This window comes from Mya arenaria, chromosome 4 (genome assembly GCF_026914265.1).
Source record: "Mya arenaria isolate MELC-2E11 chromosome 4, ASM2691426v1".
Classification (NCBI taxonomy): Eukaryota; Metazoa; Mollusca; class Bivalvia; order Myida; family Myidae; genus Mya; species Mya arenaria.
Genome location: NC_069125.1, coordinates 80,769,276 through 80,781,449, shown reverse-complemented (window position 1 = coordinate 80,781,449; position 12,174 = coordinate 80,769,276).

The following is a 12,174-nucleotide window of genomic DNA, read 5'->3' as shown; positions in this document are numbered from 1 at the left end:
ATCACGTTATCACTTGTTTCTCTCGGTAAGTATCCAATCTCAAGATCGGGAATTATAATCCATTACTACCAGGAACTGTTTATTATCAACTTCGCAAATATCTGCGGCAAATTTCTCCCATGGCCCATTAGGCAAAGGCATTGTTTCAATAGTTCCTGTTCTTGTGTTGGTATATTTTCTTGGCATGTTTGACAGTTTTGAATTAATTTCACAATGTCTTTGGATATAACTCTATGTCCTGGCCACGAAACTGTCAGGCTAGCTAGGTTCTTACTTTTAGTAATTCCCATGTCACTTGCCAGGTATATACCTGCATTTAGGATAAAAATTTCTCATTTACATGAGAAACCTCTGACATCTTAAAGGTGCTTGGTCAATGTCCTGATGGTTAGTAAGCGATATCAGCGGTTTGTGACCTGTCAATAAGACAAATGAATCTAGCCCTTTAATATTTTTTTTTAAATATTTTGCATCCACATGCCATGGCGGTCATTTCTTTCTCAATCTATGCGTATCTCTTTTCTGCATCGGACAGCGTTCTCGAACAATACGCTACCGGCTAGTGATTCGATCCTTCTTTAACAGTGTTCCACCTAATCCGTAACTATTGCTATCAGCGCTAACAACTAAAGGTTTCGGTCTGTCATAATACGCTCAAGTCGGTGCGTTTGTCAACAAATCTTTAATAGTTTTGAAGGCTTTTTCCTGCGGAACGCCCCATTGCCAAACAGATTTTGACCTCAACAAGTAAGTCATCGGGCCCATGACTGTAGACAAATTTGGAGTCTAGATAATTAATTATCGCTATCACGCGTCTTAATTTTGTGACATTGTTTGGCGCACTTAGGTCTTTTACTGCTTGGACCTTTTTGGGATTAACACTGAATCTTTTATCACAAATTATATGGCCCAAATATTCAATTTTAGTCTGTCTAAACAACCTTTTGTTTTTGTTTAATTTTATTCCCGAATCTTTTATCCTTTACAGGACTTACCAAAATATAGACCATGATCCTGTACGTCTTTACCGTAGACGACAATGTCATCTTTAATGGCACAAACACCTGGCAGACTATCTAAAAGCCCAGACATTTTTCTTTGAAATATTTTAGGAGCTGACGTGATCCCAAACGGAACACGTTTGAACGCAAATCGACCAAATGGCGCTATAAATGTCGTCAATCGCGAGCAATTGTCATCAAGCGGTAACTGATAGAATCCATTCGCTGCATCTAACTTTAAAAAGACTGTCATTTTCACAAGTTTCGGTGAAACATCGTCAAGATTTGGTATCATATAGCGTTCGTGTTTTACTGAATTGTTTACTGAATTGTTTAACTTTTCGACACATATTCTGATATTTCCATTCGGCTTAACTTCTGGTACCATCGGTGCACACCAGTCTGTCGGTTCCGTTACTTTCTCTATGGCACCGCCATTTAGCATGTCATTTAGTGCTTTTTCACACTTCGGCAACATTGGAAATGGTACGCGACGGACAGTATTCACACTGTACGGCTGTGCATCTGGTTTGAGCTCTATTTTAACAGGCTCGCATTTCATGGTACACGCGGTTCCACATATGCTTTGTAAAATTTCACCTAAACGCTGTACTAAATTCATTGTCTTCGCGGCTACTCTACTTAATATACTATTTTGATCTTTTCTGCGACCACGAACACGCGAAACAGAAACTTTTAACCATCTCTGTACGTATCAGCAATGAACAAACCCTTACAAACAATATCACCACCAAGATTTGAATGTGGACTCAGAAACGACTGTAGAGTCTGCCCCTGTATCAATTTTAAATACAATATTAGAATTACAAATTGTCAATTTAATTTCCCACGGATCTTTTCGTGCGTGTCACAGGTAATGGAACCAAAACAGTACTCACTGTTTTGGTTATTGTTTTTGTCATTATTTTTGTTGTCGCTCGTGTTATCAATAATTTATACATCGTGAAATTCACATCGCAAACTGCAAAATGAATACATTTCCCACACTTCCAGCATTTCTCGGACTTCGCTTGGCATTTTTCCGACGAACTGTGCCTACGGATACACCGAGAACACTGTGGTATCGTGAAAGCATCATCACGTCGTTGACGTCATTAACATTGTTTGGAATTCAACTGGCCACGCCTGTCACAAGACTTAAATTTGGCTCCTTTAATCTTATCCGATTCGGCAGGTCCTGTCAATTGTGCTCGATCCTGTCAATTTACCAGTTCGTTCTGTCTTGCCATTGAGAGGGCTTTTTTTAATGAGATACATGTTCTTCAAAAAACCATGAGGATAAGCATGCAGCAGAGAACACTCCCAATCTATCTAGATAGCTACTTCAGTGAACTAGTTGATTGCCATTTCGAAGTTCATAAATTGTTGCATTATCCATGTTATATATCATAAATATGAACAGCTCACCAATACAAAGAAGAAGGCGAATACGCGTCATCGATAGAAATAGTGATTGACTCACTAAATTCCCTCAATATTTGTGAAAAAAAGAACAAGCTCAGTAGCAATTCGTTTAAACATAAACCCGATTTAATGGCACTGGGTAAGCGCCAAAGACATAGAACATCAAAACAAAAAAATACAAACAAGAAACATGGAAGAACATTCTACATAATATGATCGTCAAAAATCCCACGAATATTTACTTTGTTAATAATGGCCGCGTTACGTATGCAGGAAATGATGATTAGTGTAAACTCGTAAAATAAGTACCGTTTTTTTGTTGTTGTTTTCTTGTGCTGTGACATTTAAAAATTGTTCTCGTATTAGCCATTTGTTAATTTTGCTAAAACATAAACTATTTTGTTCTTATTTTTCTCAATAAAGTGAATTCTGTAACTTCTGACTTCGTTTCGCTGAAGTAGCCTCCCTTGACTTCATTACTCAAAACTACGTAACACATTTGAATTCATAAGCTCATTTGACAGATGGCGGTAAATTTAAATCAAATTGAAACCGAAAAATAAAAAAAAACAATTAAAAAGGCAGGTATATAATAAATGAAAAAAACAACAATGAAACGTTTTTCCGATGACCTGTATCTAGTCTCGTTCGGTGAGTAAACATGTATCTGTCTCGACCTGTGGCCTCGACGGATACTTGTTTACACACCGAACCCGATGTGATACAGGTCACCAGAAAAACGTCCTATATAATATCCCCTATGTATTATACGGCTAATACCTTAAGGAATACTGAAATCAGTATATTTTTGTTTCGAGGATAAAAAGTAGCCCTCGGGCAAAATTTTAGAGATGAACCTTTTTAACAAGCAAAATGTCAGAGTTCAGAGTCAACCATTGAAAAAGATGAAAGACGACCAATAAAAATGCTAACAAAGTGACCAATAAAATGTGTGCAAAACATGTCTAAGTATTTAGGTCGTAATCTTCAAGATGATAACTATCAATTCACTTTGATTTTGTAGTTGCAATATTTAAAACGTTTCTTTACACTCTTGCACAGACAACGTTATATGTTAGTTGTAAGCATTGAAGTAAAATTAAGTGATTGTTCGATATGCTTTGGTTTCAACTCAATCATGTATAAATTATCGGTAGATGTTTAAGTGGCCAGGGAGGTCAATGAAAATTTACCTGAGTTTGCAAGATTGATAACTCAACAATTTCTTTACCGGCCGGAAATCTATCATATATATAATATATTTTAAATAGCACAATTATTAACTACCGCCAGCCATGCTTAGCTAATTTATACTTTGGTACGTATGTATGTAAATGTCCGAAATAACTATATTATCGGTTTATATTATTAGGGTTAACTATAACGCTAACCTTAACAGTTTTAAGTTAATTTAATCAGTGCAATTTATTTTAGATATACATAGAGAATAAAACATAAATTGTTCAAAAATATTGAGTTGAAAATGTAGCAGAAATGCATTTTTACCTTACATGAATATAGATATTATCCAGGTATACAAATTGTAATAGGATATTCAATTTACGATGATTGCTTGTCATATGACATTGGAAACTTGAGTCTTTTAAACGTTTTGTTAGTTAATACAAGTTGATTGAATAGTAGTGTTAAAGGACAATACTTTAACAAATAACAAATCCTAGTTTAGTGAAGCTATCAGATGTTTCATAAATATCTCGTAGATACCGCCTTAGTACAGGAAAGATAAAACCTCACTCAATCACACAGCTTATTAGACGCGGCAGGAGACATGTTTGCAATTGTCAATGGGGAAGTGTATACGGATACATTTTAGTCATGAAAAAATTGTTAATGATATCAACTCTTATTCAACTTCACTTAAAATTTGTCGTCAATAACTGTTTTGATGCGTGTAAAACTTCCAAAACGTCATATAAAACGATTAAGCATAATGTTTAAAACAGTATATAAAACAAAAGTTATTCACGGCGTTTTTGTATTGGGAAGCAATACTTTTCAACCCCTTCTCAAAACAGAGACTTTTCAACCTTTAGACTTTTCAACCCATATTTTAAAGACTTTTCAATCCATACCTGTTTGGACATGATCAACGACTTTCCAACCCCTAGTTAAAATATTTTAATAGCAATATTGAAGACCTTTCAACCCTTACATCAAAGACTTTTCAACCCCTTTTTTAAAGACTATTCAACCCCTACCTGTTTGGACTTTTCAACCCCTAAATCAAAGACTTTTCAACCCCTAGTTGAAATATTTCAATAGCCATATTGAAGACTTTCAACCCTTATATCAAAGACTTTTCAACACCTATTATTTTTGTCAGCTAGGTGTTGTCTTTTTCATTGTTTTTTTGCAAGAAACTTAACAAATTTTTATTTAAATACAATTAAAGATTTGTTTGTCCAATTTGTTACACTTTTCTCCAAAGTATTGGATGAAATTTACAAATTTTTTGGCTTGATTTACTAAGCAATTGATGATTACTGTTTTTCGATATGCTAAAATATCCCGAACATTAACAATTGTACAGTAAAGTAAGATTTTGATGCCTTGTTACCCTGAGCAATTGTTGTATTATTCTAAAGGATATTACAAATATGCGAATTCACATATATTATGTACAAAGTTATGAACATACTTTTGTCTTTTAAGTAACACATTTGAATAATTGCCAAAGAAAATAAATGCAAAGAAGTATTTACAGAACATTCGCCTTATTTTGCCTGTACAATGCCGTTAAAAACATGAACTTGAACATTTATAAAACTTTCATTGCCTTTCAAAAAGGTCGACAGTCGAAACATTGATTTTGTGGTACCATATTGCTATTTCAGTACATTTTGATTTTAGTTCTTGATAATGTATTATCTAAAACTTCTGAGATTTGGGGGTGTGAATAAATTAAATATACTTTTTGTTTGGTGTAATATCCGGAAAATCATACACACAATTTATCAAGCTGCTCATCGGTTTGGTATAATGGCAATCAGGGTATTACAACCTTTAATTAACTGTGACCTTTTAAGTTACTATAATCTCAATCAAAGGTGTTATGAAGCCCCTAAATCCCTAAGGAATTTATGACCATGCCACACATGTTGCCCATTAATTGATGTGTGACCTTCATTCCATTCCTTATAATTGCATTTATTAAAAGACAATACAATGCTTATAGCATTTGTTTACATATAAACCACATAATAATAGAATGTCCTGATTGTTTTAATCTGACAAATAAAAAAACTAAAAAAAACTTATGGTACATTTTATCAACACCTTTTAAAAGCATTTAGCACTTAGTGATAAAAAACGTTTATTCTCTTCCCAAGATTTTTGATAATTGGCATAATGTTGTTTAATCTCGGTGATAAAATCTTTCATCTTGGGTTGACATATTAAATTATAAGTCTATGTTCTATTTGTATTTTGAAAGCATTTGAATTTCAATATATAATACATTTTTTACAACTTTGAACTCAATGTATACTTTTGTATTTTTTAAACTTCGTCTACTAAATCTAGATATTTTGATATGCTATGAAGAATTTTATCTAAAGTTCAACTCATTTTATTGTCCTTTTTATTGAAGACAGAATGTTTTTAAAAAAAATGCTTAAAAACCTAAAAGAAAAACAAATGCTGTTTAAATTAAATTAGGGAGCAGTACCATGCACATGATATATATTTTTAGTATTAATATTTTCTTTATTTTTAAAAGAAATTTCAAAATAAATTGTTTTCTGTTTGTAGTTTCTTAAAAAGGTGAGAAATTAAGGGGTTGAAAAGACTTCGTGTATTAGGGGTTTAAAAGTCTGTTTTAGGTGGGGTAGAAAAGTCTTAGCACTTGAAATGACAAAGGGGTTGAAAAGTATTTGATTTCACAAATGACAAAGGGGTGGAAAAGTCTTGGGGTTAAAAAGTCTGACAGCCTTTGTATTGACTGGTCGGCGGTCATACGAGTTCGTTATTTTAGAAATTTACTTTCTGTGAAAACAATTTCATATACACGCTGTGGTAGTAAATAAGCATGTGAGAAATTACGGGCATATTGTGAATAATAGTTTAAATTATGCATTTGATAACAAATATACGTGCCTTAACACAACATTAATTGACTATTTTAAATTTAAGTGATATGAAATGGAAGTACAAAGTTTAATTCACACGATCTTACTAACAACTATAAGTCGCAATAACGAAATTTCACAATATAAATTTAAAGTTCAAAGCGTAATTCACACGATTTAACACAAACATTAATGAATAAAAGTAGGTCGAAATGATGTATCGGCGAATCGACCCGACACAAATATTTCTTTCGGTGATAATGCAAGGTACCAGTCTAAATGATTTACTATATAGCCAACGGTTAGAATTTCATTCACAAATGTATAATACTTTTCATTCATAGAAAGTTGGTTGTAGTACCAAATAGCACATGGGTGTCAAGTCATTAAGTACATACAAAAACACGAGTTAGCTCAAGATAAACAGACTAGATAAATACTACTCCATCTAACCTCTGTTAAACAAACACTCGGACTTTAGTGAATTACTTGTTTAAATTGTTGTTCTATCAAATTGGTTATAACAACAGGTTTAATTATATCTTGTGAAAGCTTCTCGTATTACAGTTCACCTTACTACATGATAAATCTGGATGTCGACAACCCTGTTAATTACAGTCAAATTGTACAATTTTCTTTCAATGTTGACAAATGTTTCTTTCTTTAATATATCACTGCATTGAGAACATTAACATTTACCTGATGTATGCTGTTTTGCTACCAAGGCTGGAGATTAAGGTATTGGGTAAGTAGCCACCTTCGTCCTGCATATCCGCTGTCCTCAAGAAGAATGTATTGGTCATTAGGAACGTGACCATCATCAAATAGGTTCCTGATGCCACTCTTTTGAAGTATTCTGCTGTCATGTGCAGATCCTGGGTATCGGGCACAACTTGAACGTTCACGGAATGGAAACCATTAATTTTGACGAAAGACGGTTCATCATTCGAAGGGGCCTGAATGCGTATGTGGGTGACATCTATGACACCCACCACCTTTTGAAATATAGCCACTCCATAAAACTGTTGGACCTGTGCATCAAGCTCCCTCACCGTAAGTGGGAAACGCACAAACCTTCCCAAAACATCAGCAGATGACAGATGATTTGTCACTTAAGGATTACGGACCATAATGAATCTGTAAACATCGGGTAATGTCGGTAAATATCGTAGTAAACACGAAGGCCATCTCGCCTTCTTTCGGCACTCGCCGTAATACCTTTTTAGTATAATTTTGTCACGTGAAAGGGTATTTTCCACTGTGACGTCATTATTTCGGATACTCCAATATAGCGGCACGCATACGCGACTGTCGTGGTCGTTGGACTAAAAGGCAAATACAATAAACTACGCAAAACCCGATAGAATTATTGTTGAACATAATTATGCAACGGACAGTTTTGTTCGAAGTGGTGATTATACTCAACGGATTACTACCCAAATTCACATTAAATCGTAGAAAAGTGGGCGGCGAATTGTGTAAGTACGCGTTCTATCAGAAAAGGCCTTGGTGGTAGACTGTGCATTTGTAAACTGTGTACCGTATGGGAAAACCCATAGGATAAAATCAGAGAAATTGGGAATGCCTTCCTCTGATGTAAACTGATAAATATAAAACTAAGTGGTTTGTTTGATGTTAACATAAATGTATTGTTCTGAGCACCAAACTTGTTTTATCTACTCAAACTTTATCATGTACATAAGAAATATCAAGTAAAAAGAGGCAGATATGAATAATTTCTGAATTACCTATTGCGTTTACATTTGTCCATGTTCAATCTGTGTGTCAACGTAAAGAAATGTTCACAAAATTTGATAGCAAATGTGAAGGGGTCTTAGCTTAGTCGGTAGTCTAGAGCTGTGGAACTTTATTTCGAGTGTCCCGGGCTCAAGTCCTGGCCAGTATGCACATTTTTCTCAACTTCAATGACCTTGTGAAATGTGTGACCACTAGTCTCTCATATGTCTTCAGTTAGTCACCTTGGTTACATATCTTATCAACATTTATGACCTTTGGCATAAGACATAATACAATAGATAATTAATTATATTTACTCATTTCAAGTTATGATTGACAGTGTTGGTGGACCAACAAAGGTCAACAACATGCTTTCAACCCTCAACATACCGACATTGGCTAATAATAAGCTGAAAAAAGGAACGTAGGGCAGGAGAAGCTGTAGAGTCAGTGGCGTCAAAATCAACAAAACAAGCTGCTCAAGATGCTTTTCATATGGAAATACAGTAAGTGTGAAATGGATGACATATAGACAAATGATTCTGCATGATCTAACTGCCTTTAAATATTTCTGGATGCTACCCAAAACTGGCAAGACAATGACTGGTCAGATGTTGAGGAGAAGCCATCACGTCAACATGAACCATCAATTCTAAGTGAGCCATCAAGTCTACATGAGCCTACAAGTCAACAGAAGAAACCATCAAATCATAATGCTAAATATCTGGGAACATTACAATCTCTTGTTGCCTGTGGTGTGTGCAAATTGACCACATTGCTAGTTCTGGCCTGAACTTGAATAGTCTCTAGAAAATATTTCTCCGACAGGGGGAAGATGGTTTACATAACACATTTACTTGTAAGAAATCAGAAGGACAGCCGCGTGTAACTAATACAAAAAGAGTGCTAGAAATAGTGATACCAAAACTTGTTTAATATTTTAAAAAAAAATGTGGTTATCATGTGATTACAGTTTTTTTTTGTGAACTATGATACTGTTTTTTGATAACGTCAATTTTTATTAGACATTTGTGAAGTTTATGAATCTTAACTACATGCAAATAGCTGCTTCAAACATTTGAATCAATATAACATTTAATTAAAGTAAACATTTATCAGAATTATTAATTTGTTATAAGAATTTTTGAAAGGATATATTGCCTTGTAGAAATGCTTGTTTGCTATATAACCCTCCTCTAGTGGCTTGGGTCATTTATACTAGGCCATATAACCTTTCAAAAATCTTTATAATAGTAATTTAGTCTTTGTTCAATGTTATATCATTTTCCTATATTTGCAATGTTCAATGTAACTGTCAAACATGTGTGACAGTATTTCTGATGTCAAATGTTCTATTGTTATTTCCCATTTCGCGCAATACTTGTAACATTTTAATTTATTTAATAATTTCTTGCTTAAATCCATTTCAAAAGTGTTTTTAATATTTCAATAAAGTTTTGGACAACTCTTAACAATTTGAAAACTGACACCTATTTTGTTGAACAAGCTATAAAATGAGTGAGCCGAGGTAAAATCTCCTGATATTTGGTCATTAGTTTTCTTTAAAGTGGTAGATAATTAATATAAATTCTATTTTCAATGATCTGAAAGTGATTTCTTTTAAAAAGTAGAAAATAATAGCACATGATATTAGTTTTCGGACAAAATAGGCATTGTCGGAGCTCTTTTTGAAGCTCTAATGATACTAAAAAATAAAAAGGATGAACATAGTTTAGCTTTTAGATTTTTATTTTCATTAGCGTGATAAAAGTTTACTATTTAACATAGATTTTAATATTCTTCATCAATAATTATAAAAAATAGACATGGTTTTGTAACATAGGTTTCCTCTTTATTTTCTGCATTTTCCGAGGTTTGGGGGGGGTACCAAATTCAAATATGAATATCGCAAGTTAAACATTGTATAAAGTGTTTTACATCTGGAAATTAGTTGCTTTAATAATATATATTTGAATGAGATCAGTTTCCATTAAATTGTTGATAGTGCCCATAAGGGTCCGTAATCCTTTAGTCAATACTTTCGATACTGCTGTGAGACATTGTGCATGTCAGCATCGTTTAGCTGTATCCCCCCCCCCCCCCTGTTGCTTAGCACCTTAGAGTAATAAGGAGTTTGTCCATAGTCGACGAACTCTTATGCCTAATTTAAGCTGGTTCCAGTGCTGACCCAAACACAGTTTCAAGATAATTGAGGTTTGCTTTGTTGAAACGATAACTATCAAGAAGTTGCTGGTTTGTTAGTTCATCTAGGATATTTTGCCTATCCACCATACTGGAAGAATGAAACCAGCCTCTGAAAGAGTCTCGCCGCACTTGCCGCTAGGGTTAGGTCAGCTCAAATCGGTAGCTGAAAGTGTCGAGTAGGCTAGAACCAGCCTTTAGACTTGTCAGCCCCATCCAGCCGCTGAAAGTGTCTCGCCGCACTAGCCGCTAGTCTTGTCAGCCAAAACCAGTCGCTGAAAGTGTCCAGCAGGCTAGAACCAACCGCTAGACTTGTCAGCCCAAACCAACTGCTGAAAGTGTCTTGCCGCACTAGCCGCTCGACTTGTCAGCTCAAACCGTTAGCTGAAAGTGTCCAGTACCCTAGACCAGCCGCTAGACTTGTCAGCCCAAACCAGCCGCTGAAAGTGTCTAGCCGCACTAGCCGCTCGACTTGTCAGCCCACACCAGTCGCTGAAAGTGTCCAGCCACAACTACTGCAAGACTAGTAGGCTATAACCAGCCGCTAGACTTTTAAGCCCCCATGGTCACTGAAAGAGTCTTGCAGAAAAAGATGATGGACTTGTCAGACCTATAAGCCTGTGAAAAAGCAGAAACATAATTAAAACGCATGCAATCCAACATTTACGATGTTTTATGCCAATACTAAACAACTTTATCACAAGGCAGCCAAAACATAAAGATGCAAACATGTAGCTTACAATTAAATCACTCATCGTAACATTAACAAATAAATCTGAAACCGAAAATCATCCGAATACGTATTTATACAACAATACAATATTCTGCTATTTGAAGCATTACATTTCGGACGATAAAAGAACGATGTAATGACAGAAAAAAAAAGTATTATACTTTTGTTTAAAACAAGTAATTGCACAACTCTTTTGAAGAATATTCGTGAGGCGAGGTTTTGATTCTCTTACTTCCGCCGACGTTATTCGTGTTTCAAGTCATAATAGTAACTTTTAAGATAAAAAGTTTCAGTAATATTACTTAAAATATTTCTTTAAAAATAAGGACTTTTTGTATAAATTAAGGATAAAGAAGCTTCTGTAATATGGCCCCAGGACTATGGATGTTTAGAAGTGGATACCCCTGTTCGTTTTCTTTTTGGATTCACTAAGAAGTGATATCCATACAATTCATAAACATGATAGAAAATGAACAAGACAATCATGAAATACAACTATTTCATGTTAACATTGCATTTTTACTTAATAAATACAACCTGTATTTTTTTAACAGAATATTCTTAGTTGCTTTTAAATTTCATAATGAACTTATTGTGAAAACGAAAATGAATTCCTTTATTTTCATTTAATGTTTGAATAATCAAAGGGTCGGCATTTATTAATGTACATCACCACAAGTTTTCCCTTTGTACAAGATTGGACATAGATTAGAAAAGTTAACCAGTCATCTAGTAGAACATCTAATATTTACAGAGAAGGAAGTGACTTCTTATAAATTTAAAGCAAAATGCATCGCAGAACGTGACTGGATGCAAACTCCATATCCGCTTGGACTTAATGATACTATTTTTAATGTAGGTAATATTTTAAAATGTATTAATATTGATATGTTTTTTTTATTATTTAAAGATAGCAAGCGTAAGACAAGATCACATGGCAAGAGAATTAATGGAAACATTAAAAGAAAACAACGTAGAACAATTGATA